At 39.6% G+C, this 21,465-nt stretch overlaps 1 protein-coding gene and 1 pseudogene across 2 annotated transcripts in view; one reads left to right on the top strand and one right to left on the bottom strand.

Moving 5' to 3' along the window:
• The window catches only part of LOC129053077 (transmembrane 9 superfamily member 2-like), a 71,542-nt gene that overhangs the window by 35,808 nt on the left and 14,269 nt on the right, over positions 1–21,465 (bottom strand). The window lies entirely within an intron of this gene.
• LOC100441313 (serine/arginine repetitive matrix protein 1-like) lies at positions 4,345–12,983 on the top strand (annotated as a pseudogene).

The following is a 21,465-nucleotide window of genomic DNA, read 5'->3' as shown; positions in this document are numbered from 1 at the left end:
TTTTAATACCTTTCTGCTCTAATGAATTTGTTTAGCCACAATATTCCTCTGCCAAATTTCCTAGCTTTTAAGAGATTCGTTTCAGCTGTTATCATTCCTTGGCCAGAAAAATTACTTCTCACTTGACAAATCATAACCTCCCTTTTTATATATAAACTCAATTAACCCGTCTCAACAATTTCCCTTTTGAAAGTACACTCTAGAATGTTAATATGTGTTTAACAAATCTGTAACTGTCCTCCAAGTTCATATTTTCACATTCTAAATATTTCTTCCTATGTCAATCTCTAATTATTTCTAGACCTCTTCATGGAATCTTAAACAGCAAAACTAGAAGGAAACTTAATAGGTCATCTGAGTTCATCTCCGACGTGAAACATTTATTCACACATTCATCAAACATTTATTGAGTACCAGTGTGTTAGGCCCTGGTGTCCAAAGATAAATAAAAGAAAAATCTTAGCTCTGAAAAAAGCTCAATCTAGTGGGAGATAGATATAAACAAATAAATTACAATACAACATGGGAAGTGCTATAGCAGAATGATGAACACAGAGCAGTAAGAACCCAGAAGAAAAGAGTGACCAAAAATGCTTTGTAACTCACAAAACAATTTCACAATCCATTAGTTCATTTACTTCTCTAAATACCTCTGTGACATAGGCATTACATGCAAGGAAATGGGCAATCAGAAATGTTATAGGACATTCCCAAAGTCACTCACCTAATATTGAGTGCTGAAATTCAAACTTTCTTCTTTGTATTTTAAAGTTTCGATGCATACCCATCAAACTCTGCTGCCTCTTCCCTTCCCTACCTACCACTTTGGGGGTTACATGGAGGAAAAGTACATTGTTTAACAAACTTTACTGTCTTCACATTCTTGTAGGGAATATATATGTTCATTAGTCTAATCGCGTCTCCATCTGTAAGTTGGTGCGAAAGTAATTGCGATTTCGTAGCTGAAAAGAATTGCAAAAACCAAAATTACTTTTGCACCAACCTAATAAATCCAAATCCATTTATATGCTGTGAGGCACTGAAATTCTCTTTTAATCTACCACATTTTGAGAAATAAGAATCCAGTATCTTATGACTCTCTCTCCTATTCACCTGAGAAAGTCCATAAACCACTTAAGGGAAGTACATCCTTTGTATCATTCTTGGTTTATCGCTTTAAAATTGCATTCAGATCTACTAACAGAACTAGAAAACTCAATCTGTTTTGCATTTTTAAATTATTCACTTTATTCAGTGATACAGTAAACATTTACTGAGCACTTACTCCATTACAAGGCACTGAGTTACACACTGAAAAATACTGAGGTGAAGAAGACATAGTATTCACCCTCATGAGTTTTAAAATACAGAATGGGAGACAAGACATGTTACAAATAACTACAATCTAAGGAAGACTGTGATAAGTGTTGTAATAGTGATAATAGACACTGTACAAGTTAAGAGCATGGAAGTGGTGGTATTTGAGAATGAAAAAAAATTGTCATAGGGAAATTCGAAAGAAGAAATTACAAACAGGCCAGGCACCATGGCTCACGCCTGTAATCCCAACACTTTGGGAGGCCAAGGCAGGTGGATCACTTGAGGTCAGGAGTTTGAGACTAGCCTGGCCAACATGGTGAAACCTCGTTTGTACTAAAAATACAAAAATTAGTGGGGAATGATGGCGAACGCCTGTAATCCCAGCTACTCAGAATACTGAGGCATGAGAATCGCTTGAACCCAGGAGCCGGAGGTTGCAGTGAACTGAGATCACACCACTGAACTCCAGCCTGGGCAACAGAGTGAGACTCTGTCAAAAAAAAAAAAAAACCCGAAATTACAAATAGATGGAACATCATGAGCAAAGGCACGATGGTAAAAGAAAATAGTAACTAATAACCACAGCTACCATTTATGGAGTACTTATTCTGTGTTAGGCACTGTTCTAAATGCTTTACATACATTATCCCACTTAATCCTTGCAGCAACCATACAAGGTAAATAATATCATTATTTCCATACTGCAGATGAAGAAATCTAAGTTTAGAGAAGTTAAAGAACTTGCCCAAAGTTCCATGATTAGTAAACATTATTTGTTTGAAACTCCTTTGCTGCCTATCTAATTTAAAAGACAATTGCATAGTGCAATAATTATGTATCCATATTGATGGGCATATGAAGTATAAAGATATAGTTTGTATGACAATGACAGCACAATGGAGGGGGAGGGAAAGGAGCTGTAGAGGAGCAAAGCTTTTGTATAATATTGAAATCAAATTGGTATTAATATGAGCTACATTGTTATAAATTAAGATATTAGCAATCCATAAAACAACCACTAAGAAAATAACTAAAAAAAAAAGTAAAAGAAATGACAAGGGAATAAAAATGGTACACTAGAAAATACCTACTTAACACAAAAAAAGGCAGTAATGAAGGAACAAAGGAACAGAAAAGACATAAAATATATAGAAAAAATAGCAAAATGACAGATGCAAATTCTACTTTATTGATAACTACATTAAATGTAAATTGATGAAATAACTACATTAAATGTAAATTGATAAAAATTAAAAAGAAGAGATTGGAAAAAGTGTTCAAAATATTATCCAAATATATGATGTCTACAAGAGGTATAATTTTGATTCAAAGGCACAAATTAAGTTGAAAGTAAAAGTATAAAATGTGTGTGTGTGTGTGTGTGTGTGTAGCAAACAGTAACCAAAAGAGAGCTGGAGTAGCTACACTTCTATCATGTAAAATAGACTTAAAGACAAAAAGTGTTATGAGAGAGAAAGGACATTCTGTGACAATATAAAAGTCAATACATCAAGAATAAATAGCAATTTATAAACATATGTGTACCTAACCACAAAGCCCCCAAATTATATGAAGCAAAAACTGACAGAATTGAAGGAAGAAACAGACAACTCTACAATAATAGTTGGCGATTTCAGTACCCCACTTTCAATAATGGATACAACAACTAGACAGAAGATCAACAAGAGAATGAAAGACTTGAACAACACTATAAACCTACTAGATCTAACAGACATCTACAGAACACTCCATCCAACAAGAGCAGAATATACATTCTGCTCAAGTACATATGGAACATTCTCCAGGGTAGACCACGTGTTAGGCCATAAAAAAGTCTCAATAAATTGAAAACAACTGAAATCATACAAAGTATAATGTCATTGAAATAAATTAAACAAGGCCAAACAAGTGGAAAGATACCCTGTGTGCACAAACTAGAAGACTTAATATTGCTAAGATGGCAATATTCTCCAAATTAATCCACAGATTCCATGCAATACCTATCAAAGTCACAGCTGGCTTTTTTGTTTTATTCTGTTTGGCTTTTATTTTTTTGAGATGGGGTCTTGCTGTTTTGCCCAGGCTGGCCTTAAACTTCCTGGGCTCAAGGGATTCTCCTGCCTCAGCCTTCTGTGTAGCTGGGACTACAGGCACATACCACTGCACCCAGCTTACAGTTGACTTTCTGAAGAAATTGAAAAGTTCTTCCTAAAATACATATGAAAATGCAAAATTCTAGCCAAAACAATCCTGAAAAGAAAAATGTTGGAGAACTCACACTTCCTAATTTGAAAATTTAATACAAAGCTACAGTAATCAAGATGTTGTGGTACTGGCATAAGGATTAACATATAAGGATAGGCCAATATAATAGGATTGAGAGTCCAGAAAGAAACCCATAGATTTATGACCATTTGATTTTCACCAAGGAACTCCAGACAATTAAATAGGGGAAGAATAGTCTTTTCAGCGAATGGTGTCAAGACAAACTGGATATCCACATGCAAAGAATGAAATTAGACTCATCTTGTGCCATATACAAAAGTTAACTTGAAATGGATCAAACACTTAAATTTAAGACATAAAAATATAAAACTGTAAAACATAGAAATAAATTTTAGTGACGTTAGATTAGGCAATGGTTTCTTAAATGTGACACGAAATCCGCAAGCAACCAATGACAGACTTTATCAAAATTTAAATTTTGTGCTTCAAAGAATTCAGTCAAGAAACTGAGAAGACAGTCCATGGGATGCAAGAAAACATTTGCAAGTCACATACCTGATAAGGATTTAGTATCCAGAATATATTTTTAAAACTCTTAAAACTCAACAATAAAAAGAAAAATAATCCAGTTTTCAAATGGGGATTTTAATAGACATACTTCCAAAGAAGACATGAAAATGGTCAATAAGCACATGAAAAGATGCTCAATATCATTAGTCATCAGGGAAATGCAAATTAAAACTATAAAATAGGCGGTGCACCCTGGGATAGGGAGCGATCTCCAAGCGAGGCGGCAAGATGGACGCAGGATTCTTCCACCGATCAAGTGCAGAACAGTATAATCAGTTCAGCAACAAACAGAAGAAACTACTGAAGCAGCTGAAATTTGCAGAATGCCTAGAAAAAAAGGTGAACACGAGCAAAGTAAATTTGGAAGTTATAAAGCCCTGGATAACAAAAAGAGTAACGAAAATCCTTGGGTTTGAAGATGATGTTGTGATTGAGTTTATATTCAACCAGCTGTAAGTGAAGAATCCAGACTCCAAAATGATGTAAATCAACCTGACTGGATTTTCTAATGGAAAAAATGCTCGAGAATTTACGGGAGAACTGTGGCCCCTGCTGCTAAGTGCACAAGAAAACATCTCAGGAATGTCTTCTGCTTTCCTAGAACTGAAGAAAGAAGAAATAAAACAAAGACAGATTGAACAAGAAAAATTGGCATCTATGAAAAAGCAAGATGAAGACAAAGACAAAAGGCATAAGGAAGAAAAAGAAAGCAGCAGAGAAAAAAGGGAGAGGTCTCGTAGCCCAAGAAGATGCAAATCTCCTTCCCCTAAAAGACAATCTTCCCCTATTAGAAGAGAGAAAGCGCAGTCATTCTCATCTCCCCATCAAAGAACCAAGAGCCAGAGTCCTTTTCCTGCTCCAGAAAAGAAGGAAAAAACTCCAGAGCTCCCAGAACCTTCAGTGAAAGTAAAAGAACCTTCAGTACAACAGGCCACTTCTACTAGTGACATTCTGAAAGTTCCCAAACCTGAACCTGTACCAGAGCCTAAAGAACCTTCTCCAGAAAAAAGATTCCAAAAATGAAAAGCAGAAGGAGAAGACCCGACCACGATCTCGGTCACACTCCAAATCAAGATCTCAGACGCAGTCCCGCTCTCCTTCTCACACTCCACCTAGACAGCGCCATAGATCCCAATCAAGATCGTATTCACCTAGAAGGTGGCCAAGCCCAAGGTGGCGGCCATCTCCTTGAAGAAGAACTCCACCAAGAAGAATGCCCCCTCCACCAAGGCATAGAAGGAGTAGATCTCCAGTAAGATGAAGACGTTCATCAGCATCCTTGTCTGGGAGTAGCTCATCATCCTCTTCATCTCATTCCCGGTCACCACCAAAGAAGCCTCCCAAGAGGACATCCAGCCCCCCTCAAAAAACTCATAGGTTATCTCCTTCAGCAAGTCCTCCAAGGCAAAGGTACAGGCCATCTCCTCCTGCAACTCCACCACCCAAAACTCAGCATTCCCCAACACCCCAGCAGTCAAACTGTACAAGAAAAAGTCGTGTTTCCATGTCTCCAGGGAGAACTTCAGGTAGTAACAAAACATAAAGGTACTGAAAAAAGGGAGTGCCCTTCACCAGCACCGAAGCCTAGAAAAGTAGTTATCTGAATCGGAAGAAGATAAACGTGGTAAAATGGCTGCAGCAGATTCTGTGCAGCAGAGACACCAATACAGACAACAAAACCAGCAGTCTTCATCTAACTCTGGCTTCTCTTCCTCCTCAGAAGATGAACGATCCATGAGATCCCATGTGAAGAATGGTGAGGTTGGCAGGTGGCGGAGACATTTCCCTTCCCGGAGTGCCTCTCCATCACCACAGAAGCGCCAAAAAGAGACTTACCCTCATGGTAGACAGAGGAGAACTCCATCCCCACCACCCACCAGAAGGCTATGATCTCCTTCTCCTGCCCCTCCTCCTCAAGGGCACAGTTCTCCCACGCCACCACCACGAAAACGAACTCCTTCTCCTCCCTCACATCGGTGCTCACCTTCTCCTAGAAGATACTCTCCTCCAATACAGAGGAGATACTCTCCTTCTCCACCTCCGAAGAGAAGAACAGCTTCTTCTCCTCCCCTTCCTGAACAAAGAGCATCACCATCTCCACCACCAAAGCATTGGATCTCCCATTCTCCACCTCCCAAACAAAGAAGCTCCTCAGTCACCAAGAGACGTTCACCTTCATTATCATCCAAGCATAGGAAAGGGTCTTCCCCAAGCCGCTCTACCCACGAGGCCTGATCACCACAACCAAACAAATGACATTCACCCTCACCATGGCCTCGAGCTCCTCAGACCTCAAGTCCTCCACCTGTTCGAAGAGCAGGGTCGTCATCACCCCAAAGAAGGCAGTCCCTGTCTCCAAATACTAGGCCCTTTAGGAGAGTCTCCAGGACTCTGGAACCTAAAAAGATAAAAAAGGCTGCTTCACCAAGCCCACAGTCTATAATGAGGGTCTCCTCATCCTGATCTGTCTCCGGGTCTCCAGAGCCAGCAGCTTAAAAGCTCCCAGCACCTCCATCCCCCGTCCAGTCTCAGTGACCATCTACAAACTGGACACCAGCTGTACCGGTCAAAAAAGCCAAAATCCCAACACCAAGAGCATCACTGCCAAGAAATCCAGATCAAGAAGGAGGTGGGAAGAAAAAGAAGAAAAAGAAGGACAAGAGGGGGCGGTTCCAAGATAGCCAAATAAGAACAGCTCCAGTCTACAGCTCCCAGCGTGAGCGACGCAGAAGACAGGTGATTTCTGCATTTCCAACTGAGGTACCGGGTTCATCTCACTGCGGATTGTCAGACAGTGGGTGCAGGATAGTGGGTGCAGTGCACCGAGCGTGAGCCGAAGCAGGGCGAGGCATCGCCTCACCTGGGAAGCACAAGGGGTCAGGGAATTTCCTTTCCTAGCCAAGGGAAGGGGGGACAAGCGGCACCTGGAAAATCGGGTCACTCCCACTCTAATACTGTGCTTTTCTGACAGTCTTAGCAAACGGCACACCAGGAGATTATATCCTGTGCCTGGCTTGGACGGTCCTACGTCCACGGAGCCTCACTCATTGCTAGCACAGCAGTCTGAGATCGAACTGCAACGCGGCAGCAAGGCTGGGGGAGGGGCACCCGCCATTGCTGAGGCTTGAGTAGGTAAACAAAGCAGCCGGGAAGCTCGAACTCAGTGGAGCCTACCACAGCTCAAGGAGACCTGCCTGCCTCTGTAGACTCCACCACTGGGGGCAGGGCATAGCCAAACAAAAGGCAGCAGAAACCTCTGCAAACTTAAATGTCCGTGTCTGATAGCTTGGAAGAGAGTAGTGGTTCTCCCTGCACGGAGCTTGAGATCTGAGAACGGACAGACTGGCTCCTCAAGTGGTTCCCTGACCCCCGAGTAGCCTAACTGGGAGGCACCCCCAAACAGGGGCAGACTGACACCTCACACGGTCGGGTACCCCTCTGAGACAAAACTTCCAGAGGAACGATCAGGCAGCAACATTTGCTGTTCAGCAATATTCGCTGTTCTACAGCCTCCGCTGCTGATACCCAGGCAAACAGGGTCTGGAGTGGACCTCCAGCAAACTCCAACAGACCTGCAGCTGAGGGCCCTGACTGTTAGAAGGAAAACTAACAAACAGAAAGTACATCCACACCAAAACCCCATCTGTACGTCACCATCATCAAAGACCAAAGGTAGATAAAACCACAAAGATGGGGAAAAAACAGAGCAGAAAAACTGAAAATTCTAAAAATCAGAGCACCTCTCCTCCTTCAAAGGAATACAGTTCCTCACCAGCAACAGAACAAAGGTGGAAAGAGAATGACTTTGACAAGTTGAGGGAAGAAGGCTACAGACAATCAAACTTCTCCGAGCTAAAGGAGGAAGTTCAAACCCATGGCAAAGAAGCTAAAAACCTTAAAAAAAGATTACACAAATGGCTAACTAGAATAACGAATGCAGAGAAGTCCTTAAAGGACCTGATGGAGCTGAAAACCATGGCACGAGAGCTACGTGATGAATGCACAAGCCTCAGTAGCCGATTAGATCAACTGGAAGAAAGGTTATCAGTGATGGAAGATCAAATGAATGAAATGAAGAGAGAAGAGAAGTTTAGAGAAAAAAGAATAAAAAGAAACGAACAAAGCCTCCAAGAAATATGGGACTATGTGAAAAGACCAAATCTACATCTGACTGGTGTACCTGAAAGTGACGGAGAGAATGGAACCAAGTTGGAAAACACTCTGCAGGATATTATCCAGGAGAACTTCCCGAACCTAGCAAGGCAGGCAAACATTCAAATTCAGGAAATACAGAGAACGCCACAAAGATACTCCTCGAGAAGAGCAACTCCAAGACACATAACTGTCAGATTCACCAAAGTTGAAATGAAGGAAAAAATGTTAAGGGCAGCCAGAGAGAAAGGTTGGTTTACCCACAAAGGGAAGCCCATCAGACTAACAGCAGATCTCTCAGCAGAAACTCTACAAGCCAGAAGAGAGTGGGGGCCAATATTCAACATTCTTAAAGAAAATAATTTTCAACCCAGAATTTCATATCCAGCCAAACTAAGCTTCATAAGTGAAGGAGAAATAAAATCCTTTACAGACAAGCAAATGCTGAGAGACTTTGTCACCACCAGACCTGCCCCAAAAGAGCTCCTGAAGGAAGCATTAAACATGGAAAGGAACAACCAGTACCAGCCACTGCAAAAACATACCAAATTGTAAAGACCATTGAGGCTAGGAAGAAACTGCATCAACTAACGAGGAAAATAACCAGCTAACATCATAATGACAGGATCAAATTCACACATAACAATATTAACCTTAAATGTAAATGGGCTAAATGCTCCAATTAAAAGACACAGACTGGCAAATTGGATAAAGAGTCAAGAACCATCAGTGTGCTGTATTCAGGAAACCCATCTCACGTGCAGAGACACACAGGCTCAAAATAAAGGGATGGAGGAAGATCAAGCAAATGGAAAACAAAAAAAGACAGGGGTTGCAATCCTGTTCTCTGATAGACATTAAACCAACAAAGATCAAAAGAGACAAAGAAGGCCATTACATAATGGTAAAGGGATCAATTCGACAAGAAGAGCTAACTACCTTAAATATATATGCACGCAATACAGGAGCACCCAGATTCAAAAAGCAAGTCCTTAGAGACCTACAAACAGACTTAGACTCCCACACAATAATAATGGGAGACTTTAACACCCCATTGTCAACATTAGACAGATCAATGAGACAGAAAGTTAAAAAGGATATCCAGGAATTGAACTCAGCTCTGCACCAAGCAGACCTAATAGACATCTACAGAACTCTCCACACCAAATCAACAGAATATACATTCTTCTCAGCACCACATCACACTTACTCCAAAATTGACCACATAGTTGGAAGTAAAGCACTCCTCAGCAAATGTAAAAGAACAGAAATTATAACAAACTGTCTCTCAGACCACAGTGCAATCAAACTAGAACTCAGGATTAAGAAACTCACTGAAAACCACACAACTACATGGAAACTGAACAGCCTGCTCCTGAATGACTACTGGGTACATAATGAAATGAAGGCAGAAATAAAGATGTTCTTTGAAACCAACAAGAACAAAGACACAACATACCAGAACCTCTGGGACACATTCAAAGCAGTGTGTAGAGGGAAATTTATAGCACTAAATGCCCACAAGAGAAAGCAGGAAAGATCTAAAATTGACACCCTAACATCACAATTAAAATAACTAGAGAAGCAAGAGCAAACACATTCAAAAGCTAGCAGAAGGCAAGAAATAACTTAGATCAGAGCAGAACTGAAGGAGATAGAGACAAAAAGAACCCTTCAAAAAATCAATGAATCCAGGAGCTGGTTTTTTGAAAAGATTAACAAAATTGATAGACCGCTAGCAAGATAACAAAGAAGAAAAGAGAGAAGAATCAAATAGACACAATAAAAAATGATAAAGGGGATATCACCACCAATCCCACAGAAATACAAACTACAATCAGAGAATACAATAAACACCTCTATGCAAATAAACTAGAAAATCTAGAAGAAATGGATAAATTCCTCGACACATACACTCTCCCAAGACTAAACCAGGAAGAAGTTGAATCTCTTAGTAGACCAATAACAGGCTCTGAAATTGAGGCAATAATTAATAGCTTACCAACCAAAAAAAGTCCAGGACCAGACGGATTCACAGCCAAATTCTACCAGAGGTACAAGGAGGAGCTGGTATCATTCCTTCTGAAACTATTCCAATCAATAGAAAAAGAGGGAATCCTCCCTAACTCATTTTATGAGGCCAGCATCATCCTGATACCAAAGCCTGGCAGAGACACAACAAAAAAAGAGAATTTTAGACCAATATCCCTGATGAACATTGATGCAAAAATCCTCAATACTGGCAAACCGAATCCAGCAGCACATCAAAAAGCTTACCCACCATGATCAAGTGGGCTTCATCCCTGGGATGCAAGGCTGGTTCAACATATGCAAATCAATAATCCAGCATATAAACAGAACCAAAGACAAAAACCACATGATTATCTCAATAGATGCAGAAAAGGCCTTTGACAAAATTCAACAGCTCTTCATGCTAAAAACTCTCAATAAATTAGGTATTGATGGGACGTATCTCAAAATAATAAGAGCTATCTACGACAAACCCACAGCCAATATCATACTGAATGGGCAAAAACTGGAAGCATTCCCTTTGAAAACTGGCACAAGACAGGGATGCCCTCTCTCACCACTCCTATTCAACATAGTGTTGGAAGTTCTGGCCAGGGCAATCAGGCAGGAGAAAGAAATAAAGGGTATTCAATTAGGAAAAGAGGAAGTCAAATTGTCCGTTTGCAGATGACATGATTGTATATCTAGAAAACCCCATCGTCTCAGCCCAAAATCTCCTTAAGCTGATAAGCAACTTCAGCAAAGTCTCAGGATACAAAATCAATGTGCAAAAATCATAAGTATTCTTATACATCAATAACAGACAAACAGAGAGCCAAATCATGAGTGAACTCCCATTCACAATTGCTTCAAAGAGAATAAAATACCTAGGAATCCAACTTACAAGGGATGTGAAGGACCTCTTCAAGGAGAACTACAAACCACTGCTCAAGGAAATAAAAGAGGATACAAACAAATGGAAGAACATTCCATGCTCATGGATAGGAAGAATCAATATCGTGAAAATGGCCATACTGCCCAAGGTAATTTATAGAGAAATGCAAATCAAAACCACAATGAGATACCATCTCATACCAGTCAGAATGGCGATCATTAAAAAGTCAGGAAACAACAAGTGCTGGAGAGGATGTGGAGAAATAGGAACACTTTTACACTGTTGGTGGGACTGTGAACTAGTTCAACCATTGTGGAAGACAGTGTGGCGATTCCACAGGGATCTAGAACTAGAAATACCATTTCACCCAGCCTTCCCATTACTGGGTATATACCCAAAGGACTATAAATCATGCTGCTATAAAGACACATGCACACGTATGTTTATTGCGGCACTATTCACAATAGCAAAGACTTGGAACCAACCCAAATGTCCAACAATGATAGACTGGATTAAGAAAATGTGGCACATATACACCATGGAATACTATGCAGCCATAAAAAATGATGAGTTCATGTCCTTTGTAGGGACATGGATGAAGCTGGAAACCATCATTCTCAGCAAACTATCACCAAGGACAAAAAACCAAACATCACATGTTCTCACTCATAGGTGGAAATTGAACAATAAGAACACTTGGACACAGGAAGGGGGACATCACACACTGGGGCCTGTTGTGGGGTTGGGGGAGGAGGGAGGGATAGCATTAGGAGATATACCTAATGTAAATGACGAGTTAATGGGTGCAGCACACCAACATGGCACATGTATACATATGTAACAAACCTGCACATTGTGCACATGTACCCTAGAACTTAAACAATTAAAAAAAAAAACTCCGATATCAAGCAGTTTAGCTCTTCCCAGCTCAGCTCAGCTGTTGAAATTTCATGGAAGAAATTGTTTTTATTGTTCTAAATTTTGTGTCATTTATATAGAGAAAAAGGTAACAAAATTGCATCATATATTAAAAAAAAAAAAAAGGACAAGAAACACAAAAAGGATAAGCACAAGAAGCACAAAAAACACAAGGAAAAGGCTGTGGCTGCAGCCGCTGCGACCTCTGCAGCCACTGCAGCTGTCACAACCACATTAGCACAGGAAGAACCAGTGGCAGCGCCAGAGCCGAAGGAGGAGACTGAAAGTGAAGCTGAAGATAACCTTGATGACTTAGAAAAGCACCTGCGTTGGCCAGGCACGGTGGCTCATGCCTGTAATCCCAGTACTTTGGGAGGCCAAGGCGGGTGGATCACGAGGTCAGGAGATCGACACCATCCTGTCTAACACGGTGAAACCCCGTCTCTACTAAAAATACAAAAAAATTAGCCAGGCATGCTGGCGGGCACCTGTAGCCCCAGCTACTCAGGAGGCTGAGGCAGGAGAATGGCGTGAATCCCGGAGGCGAAGGTTGCAGTAAGCCAAGATCGCGCCACTGCCCTCCAGCCTGGGTGACAGAGTGAGACTCCGTCTCCGAAAAATAAAAATAAAAAAGAAAAGCACCTGCGTGAAAAGGCCCTGAGATCAATGAGGAAGGCCCAAGTGTCCCCACAGTCTTAGGCGGAAATGTTTGTTGTGATGTAAATTTTATTTGGTTTGTAGGCAATTCAATTTCAAAATTGCTAAAATGTGTTTGAGCTTTAGACTCTAACATTTGTTGTAATAATTGCTAGGTTGAAGTTCACCATGTAAAAACAAGGGGCATGTATTTACATTGCAAAAGTTGTCCACACTGTATTAGTGACATTCTTTCATTGACAGTTGACATAATTCATTTAGAGTGAAATATTTTAAGCCAAAAAAAATACCCTTTTTAAAAAGGGAGGTTTAAATATTATTAGCATTTTTATGGTTCCTTTAAATACCCTGGCTATTCCCAGAGGGTTTTTTTTGTTTGTTTGGTTTGGTTTTGGTTTTCTTTTTGTTTTTTTCTTTACATTTTTTTCATTTGAGTCTTAGCACCCATTTAAGTTATGCTTCTGACCTGGTATGGTCTGTAAGCTTGCCCAGAAATAAGACCACCATTTTGAACTACCATAAAAGTATAAATGAATATTTCAATGCCATAATCTTTCCTGTTGCCTGTGGAGTCTCTGCTGAAATGAATCAGGATTCGAGCTCTAGGATGAGACAGAAAATGAAAGCATGCTGTTTGCCAGGACACTGTGGATTTATACTGATGTGTATCAAGTTCATTTGGAACACTGGACTCTCATTTTATTCTTCTGGTTTTGTGTTTTTGTTTTCTTTTATCTTTTGTAAAGGCAATGAGCTAGTCCCAGGAAGGATCCTTCAGTTACATACAATTTTGTTTAATGAAATGTCATGGCTCTGTTCATATTTTTCTCTTGTTCTTCCACAATCAGTATATACAACTTTCAGAGTTCTTGTATTTGGAAGGCTGGAAGGGTCCAGACTTTGGAATAGTGTCTTGGTTTCACTGTTTTTGTTTTGATTTTTTTTTCATTTTTTTTTTTAAACTAAAGCTATATAAAGTTTGTGGATTAAACAGAATAAATTTCTAAATTTTTTAAAAAACTAAAAACACTTCATACCCACTAGGTGGCTATAATAAAAAAAAGAAAGAAAAGAAAGGATAGTAACGTGTTGGTGAGGGTACGGAGAAACTGGAACCCTAATACATTACTGATAGGGATTTAAATGGTGCAGCCAGGTTTGAAAACAGGCTGATAGTTTCTCAAAATAATAAACATAAAGTTACCATATGACCCAGTGATTTCACTCGTAGGTATATATGCAGTACAACTGAAAGCATATATTCACTCAAAACATTGTACAAAAATGTTTATAGGCTGGGCGCAGTGGCTCACTACTGTAATCCCAGCACTTTGAGAGGACAAGGTGGGCAGATCACGAGGTCAGGAGTTTGAGACCAGCCTGGCCAACATAGTGAATCCCTGTCTCTACTAAAAATACAAAAATTAGCCAGACATGATGGCATGTGCCTATAGTCCCAGCTATTCAGGAGGCTGAGGCAGGAGAATCACTTGAACCCAGGAGGCGGAGGTTGTGGTGAGCCGAGATTGCACCACTGCTCTCCAGCCTAGGCAAGAGCGAGACTCCGTCTCAAAAAAAAAAAAAAATGTTTATAGCAGTATAATTCAAAATATCCAAAACGTAAAAATAGCCCAGATGTCCATCAAACAAAAGGTGGTACATCCATACAAAGGAATATTATTCAATCATAAAAAGGAATGAAGTACTGATACATGCTACAGTATGAATGAACTTTGAAAACATTATCCTAAGTGAAAGAAGTCAGACACAAAATATCACATGCTTCATGATTCATTTATATTAAGTGTCCAGAATAGGCAAGTCCATAAAGATAGAAAATAGATTAGTAAATTCATAGCCAAGGGGATGGGAGAACGGGGAGTGTCTGCTAGTAAGAACAGGGTTTCTTTTTTTATTTTTATTTCAAGTTCCAGGGTATATGTGCAGGTTTGTTACATAAGTAAACATGTGCCATGGTGGTTTGATGCACCTATCAGCCCATCACCTAGGTTTTAAACCCAGCATGCATTAGCTATTTTTCCTAATGCTCTCCCTCCCCCCACCCCACCCCCAACAGGCCCCAGTGTGTGTTGCTCCTTTTCCTGTGTCCATGTGTTCTCATGAACAGGGTTTCTTTTGAGGGTCATGAAATGTTCTCGAATTAGGATACTGGTGACAGTTTCGTAACTTTGTGACTATACTAAAAACCAATGAACTGTAGGCTTTTAAAGGGTGAATTTTATGGTATGTGAATGATATATAAATGTTCTAGAAGAATAAAGAGTAAGGGTAAAACTAAGAATGAATACGGTTTTTAGCCTACGTGACCAAAACAGTGGTGATAATATGAACAAAAACAAGAACTTCATGTGAGAGAACTTGTTTGATAAATAGAAATAAATAAATTCAGTTATAAAGACATAGTACTTGAAACTGATCATGAAAATGGATGCCATCACTCAAGGAGAGAGAATGCAGAAATCAAGAAAAAGAGGAAGAGGAGAGAGGAAGAAGGTGGAGGAAGAGAAGGAGAAAGAGAGGGAGAGGAAGGAAAGAGAAGAACCCACAGGTGAGGATATAACTAGGAAGAAGGTTCACATTTGATAGGAGGATGACAGAAGGGAGTTAACAGAAGGAAAAAAGAGGTGGAAGAACTAGAAGAGTACAATGACAAGAATAGCGAAAGAGAAGAACTTCTCATAAAGATGAGTGTAGCTGGCCAGGCACGGTGGCTCACGCCTGTAATCCCAGCACTTTGGGAGGCCAAGGCAGGCAGATCACCCGAGGTCAGGAATTCAAGACCAGCCTGACCAACATGGTGAAACCTCATCTCTACTAAAAATACAAAATTAGCCAGGCGTGGTGGTACATGCCTGTAATCCCAGCTACTCGGGAGACTGAGGCAGGAGAATCTCTTGAACCCGAGAGGCGGAGACTGCAGTGAACCAAAATCCCACCATTGCACTCCAGCCTGGGCAACAAGAGCAAAACTCCATCTCAAAAGAAAAAAAAAATGAGTGTAGCTAATAGTCTGTCAAATGTTACAGACTGATCAAGGAGACTAGGAACGCATGCAATGAATTTGACAAGAAGAAAGGTCATCTGTCAACTTTCAGGAATGCTTTTCAAAAGAGAGATCCAAACCGCCAGTATTAAGAAGAATGGGTCATAAAAATAGAGAGAGATGATTGGGAAACGAAGAGATATGGGACAGGAACACGAAAGGATGTAGAAGGACAATAGCAAATAAACTGAAGTGCACAAAACCTGACACAAAAAGACACTTGTCCAAGCATAATCTATAATTAACGTAAAATACAAACAACCTAAATTTTCTAACAATGCATAAAAAATAAATGATTGCACAAATATAGAAGCATTGTCTGGTATCATGATTAAGAGAACAGACACTCAAGCCAGACTGCTTAAATTTGAATTCTTATTTATTTATTTATTTATCTGAGACAAGGTCTCGCTCTTTCGCCCAAGCTGGAGTGCAGTGGCGCAGTCTCAGCTCACTGCAACCTCCCCCTCCTGTGCTCGAGCGACTGTCTTGCCTCAGCATCTCAAGTAGCTGGGACTATAGGCGCATGCCACCACACTCGGCTAATTTTTTTGTATTTTTTGTAAAGACAGGGTTTTGCCATGTTGCCCAGGCTGGTTTGAAACTTCTGGGCTCAATCCCTGATCCACCCACCTCAGCCTACCAAACTGCTGGGATTACAGGTGTGAGCCACCACGCCCAGCCGAATCTGAATTCTGACTCTACCACTTACTAGCTGAGTGACCATGGGCAAGTTACTATACTATTCTATGCCTTATTTCCTCATCTGCAAAATGGGATAATAACAATAATATCTACCTCATAGTGTTGATGGGAAGATTAAATATGTTAGTATTTGCAAAGCATTTAGAACAATATCTGACATATAGTTAAGTACTATATAAGGGTGAATTATTATTATCAATAAAATAGAATACATGTGGTTGTTAAAAATGATATCAGAGAATTTCCAATGATTACCTAAAATATTGAGACTTAACATTTAACAACACATTAAGTGAATAAAGCTGGAAAAAAAATGTATACATTATGTGACATCATAATTTACACACACAGAAAAAAAGACTGGAAACATAACAGAAGGTCAACACCAGTTCACTCAAAAAGATGGGACTGTAGGGGATTATTATTTTAATCTTTATGCTTTTCTGCATCTCTAAATGTTCTATCACAACAATTTATTATTATAGGTGGAAAAAATAATAGTGAATTCTAGGCTAACATGGCTGACTGAATACACATATCTTTAATCTTTCTTCTGAAACCAGAGGAAAATTATAAAAAGTATTTTTTTAAACAATCTTCAGACAGGGAGAACAGGAGAGCAGATAGCAGAAAAAAATAAAAGGAAGCCAGAAACTATTGCAGGCAGTGGAGAAAGCTGAGAGGCAACCCAATTTACACTAAAGAATCCACAAAAAGCTCAGAAACTGGCAGCAACAGGTAATCTGTGAGTAAAGTGTGGTGGGGTGACTAATGGAAGAGAATTCTGTGAAAGCTTTCTGAGAAGTAGATACATCTATCATCTCCCTCACTCTATAGCATATATCTGGAGGTTTATTCTCCAGGTTGGAGAACATCAGACATGATTAAGGGCTTGGGTACTATATGCAGCTACATGGCACATGTCAAGACACTTGGCTCCTTTCCCCTAGACACCTCCCAGAATGCTGACAGCCAGACATTAACCCTTCAGCCAGGAGATTAGAATTTCCAGGTTTTCTCTGGGAAAAGTTACTATCTCAAGGCTTAAACCCTAAAGATATTGACAGAAGAGGGTCCACTAAAAACAGTGCACCTAGATCAGCAAACAGTGAAGCTCCAAGTCTATAAACTTCCCTACACACTCATAACATTCATTTAGTATTTTATTCTCACACTTTTCATCATATGCGTACATATAACCAGCCATTGCCAGACCTTTGAGGAAATCCTGTAGCATGAAAGATAGAAATGAAAACAAAAAGGGAAAGTCAGTCTGAAGAAAATGATACTATTCATTGAGAAAAAATACTTATCATTAGTAACCCAAGAGAGGTATAATATGATACTACACTCATGGAACACTGACAAGATGCTTTTTTAAAGGAACATTAAGAAAACAAGGCCAGGCGCAGTGGCTCATGCCTGTAATCCCAGCACTTTGGGAGGCCGAGGTGGGCAGATCACTGGAGGCCAAGAGTTCGAGATCAGCCTGGACAACATAGTAAGACCCTGTCTCTATTAAAAATACAAAAAACTTAGCCAGGCATGGCGGCACAAGCCTGTAATCCCAGCTACTCCGGAGGCTGAGGCACAAGAATATCTTTAACCTGGGAGGTGGAGGTTTCAGTGAGCACAAATCACAACACTGCACTCCAGCCTGGGTGATGGGGCCAGACTCTGAAAATAAAAAAAAAAAAAAAAAAGAAGAAAGAAAGAAAGAAAGAGAGAGAGAAAGGAAGGAAGGAAGGAAGGAAGGAAGGAGGGAGGAAGGGAGGGAGAGAGGGAGGGAGGGAAGAAAGGAGATTTAAAAAGAGCTCTAGGGAGCTAAAATCTAATGGCAATAATGACAAAAATCAATATAAAAATTCAAAATCTAGAAAGTAGAGCAAAAATACAGAGATAAAAATTACAAGAGAAAAAAATGAGAAATTTAGAGGACAGGTCAGGAGTCCTCAACAAATACAGATGTTCCTTGATTTACAACTATGTTACATCCCAGTAAAGCCACTGTAAGTTGAAAATATCGTTAAGTTGAAAATGCATCTAATACACCTAACCTACCAAACATCATAGCTTTGACTAGCATAGGCATTTTGTAGACGTGATGGGATGCAAAAACACAAAACACAACATCCAAAAATGCTAGCAACACAGTACACTGTAGAGTGTCTGTTGCTTGCCCTCATGTTGTGTGGCTGACTGGAAGCCGCAGCTCGCTGCTATTGCCCAGCATTACAAGAGAGTATCATACAGCTTATTGCTAGCCCAGGAAAAGATCAAAATTCAAAACTCAAAGTACAATTTCTACTGCAAGCATATTGCTTTCACAATTTCTATTGTAAGCATATTGCTTTCACAGCATCATAATATTGAAAAACCGTAAGTCAAACCATCATAAGTCAGGGACTATGTGCATTAGCAAACCGTATCTAGCCATATATATAAAGAATAAAAACCATGACAAGGCTACTCAGAGCATTTTACTTGTATTTATATTATATTACATACCTTCAAGTACCACTTCTTGTAATATTAACTTTAGAGTTTTCTTGAAAATTTAATGATAACCAGCATTGAAATTAATCCTGGGAATGCACAACTGGTCAAAAATAGAAATCAAATCAATGTAATTCACCATATTAATAAACTAAAAAAAAAGAAAACCATATGATCATCTCAATAAATGCAGAAAAAGCATCTGACAAAATCCAAAATCTATTACTGATAAAAAGTTCTCAGCAAAGGAAGGATAGAAAGAAACATCCTCAACCTGACAGAGTTCATATATAAAAAACCCTCAGCTAACATACTTAGTTGTAAAAGACAAGATGCTTTCCCTCTGAGATCAGGAACAAGGCAAAGATATCCATTCTTACCACTTTTCAACATCATATTGGAGGTCTAGTCAGTGCTATATGGCAACATCAACAAAGGCATCCAGATTGGAAAGGATGAAATACAACAGTCTCCATTCACAGCTGACATAATTACATACACAGAAAATCACAAAGACTCTACAACAAAGCTCCTAGAACAAATCAGTGAGTTTAGCAAGGTGAGAAGATACAAGGGCAACATGTTGAAATCAATTATATTTCTATATGCCTGCAATGAATAACTGGAATTCGTTTTGTAAAATACCACTTACAGCACCAAAAAAACAAAAGAATGAAAAGGAAGAAAAAAATATGTAGGTATAAATCTAACAAAATATGTGCTGGAGCTACAAAACGCTGATGAAAGACACTAAAGAGGACCTAAATAAATGGAGAGAAATACTGTACTCATTGATTGGAAGACTTCATATTATGAAGCTATCAATAGTCCACAAATTGATCTATAGATTCAATGCAATCATAATCAAAATCCCAGCAGAACTTTTTGTACATATTAATAAGCTGATGCTAAAATTTATATGGAAAGGAAAATAAACAAGAATAGCCAAAACAATCTTAAAGAAAAATCAACAGAGTTAGAGGACTCACACCACCTAATTTCAAATTTTGTTACAAAAATTTAGTAATTAGTCTGGGCGCAGTGGCTCACACCTGTAATCCCAGCACTTTGGGAGGCCAAGGCGGGCAGATCACTTGAGGTCAGAAGTTTGAGACCAGCTTGGACAACATGGTGAAACCTCGTCTGTACTAAAAATACAAAAATTAGCCAGGTGTAGTAGTGGGCACCTGTAATCCCAGCTACTCGGGAGGCTGAGGCAGGAGAATGGCTTGAATCCGGGAGGTGGAGGTTGCAGTGAGCTGAGATCATGGCACTGCACTCCAGCCTGGGTGACAGAGTAAGACTCTGTCTCAAAAAACAAACAAAAAAAATTCAGCAATCAAGACACTCTGATATTTGTGAGCTGATAGACACATAGATCAATGTAACACAACAGAGTCCAGAAACTGGCCAAACATATATGGGCAATCGATTTTGACAATGTTGCCAAGGTAATTCAATGGAAAAAGAACAGTCTTTTCTACAATTAGTACTGAAACCACACGGCACCCATAAACAAAATAAAAAAAAACTTTGAGCCACAACTCACATATATCCAATAATTAAGTGAAAATGGATCAGAGGCCTAGACATAAAACATGAAACTATGCATCTTTTACAAGAAAACATAGAAAATTCTGTGATCTTGGATGAGGCAGCATTCTTAAATACAATACAAAAAGCATATCCATAAATGAAAAAAATTGATAAATAGGACTCATCCAAATTAAATCCCTTCATTCTGCAAAAGACCCTGTTAAGATATTAAGAAGATAAGCACTGAGAAAATATTTGCAAATCACATATCTCACAAAGGACTTGTCTAGAATATATAAAGAACTCTCAAAACTCAATAAGAAAACAAACTACCCAATTTAAAAACAAGCAAAAGATCTGAACAGACACTTCACCAAAGAAGAGACATGGATAGCAAATAAAAACATGCAAAGATGTTAAGCATCATTAGTCATTACAGAAATACAAATTCAAACCACAATTAAATAGCAGTACACACCTATTCGAATGAGTAAAAGAAAAACAAAACTGACAATACCAAGTGCTGACAATGATGTGAACAAACTAGCATTCTCATACATTGCTGGTAGAAATGTAAAATGGTAACCACTTTGAAAAACAATTGGACAGTTTGTTTCTTTCTTTCTTTCTTTTTTTAGATGGAGTTTTGCTCTTATCACCCAGGCTGGAGCACACAGTGGCACCATCTCAGTTCACTGCAATCTCCGCCTCTTGGATTCAAGCGATTCTTCTGCCACAGCCTCCCGAGTAGCTGGGATTACAGGCATGAGTCATCACGCCCAGCTAGTTTTTGTATTTTTAGTAGAGACAGGGTTTCACCATGTTGGCCAGGCTGGTCTGGAACTTCTGACTTCAGGTGATCCACCCGCCTCGGCCTCCCAAAGTGCTGGGATTACAGGCATGAGCCACCACGCTC

This window comes from Pongo abelii, chromosome X (assembly GCF_028885655.2).
Source record: "Pongo abelii isolate AG06213 chromosome X, NHGRI_mPonAbe1-v2.0_pri, whole genome shotgun sequence".
Taxonomy (NCBI): domain Eukaryota; kingdom Metazoa; phylum Chordata; class Mammalia; order Primates; family Hominidae; genus Pongo; species Pongo abelii.
The sequence above is the reverse complement of the archived record's forward strand: the minus strand, read 5'-3'. Positions and strand labels throughout refer to the sequence as shown.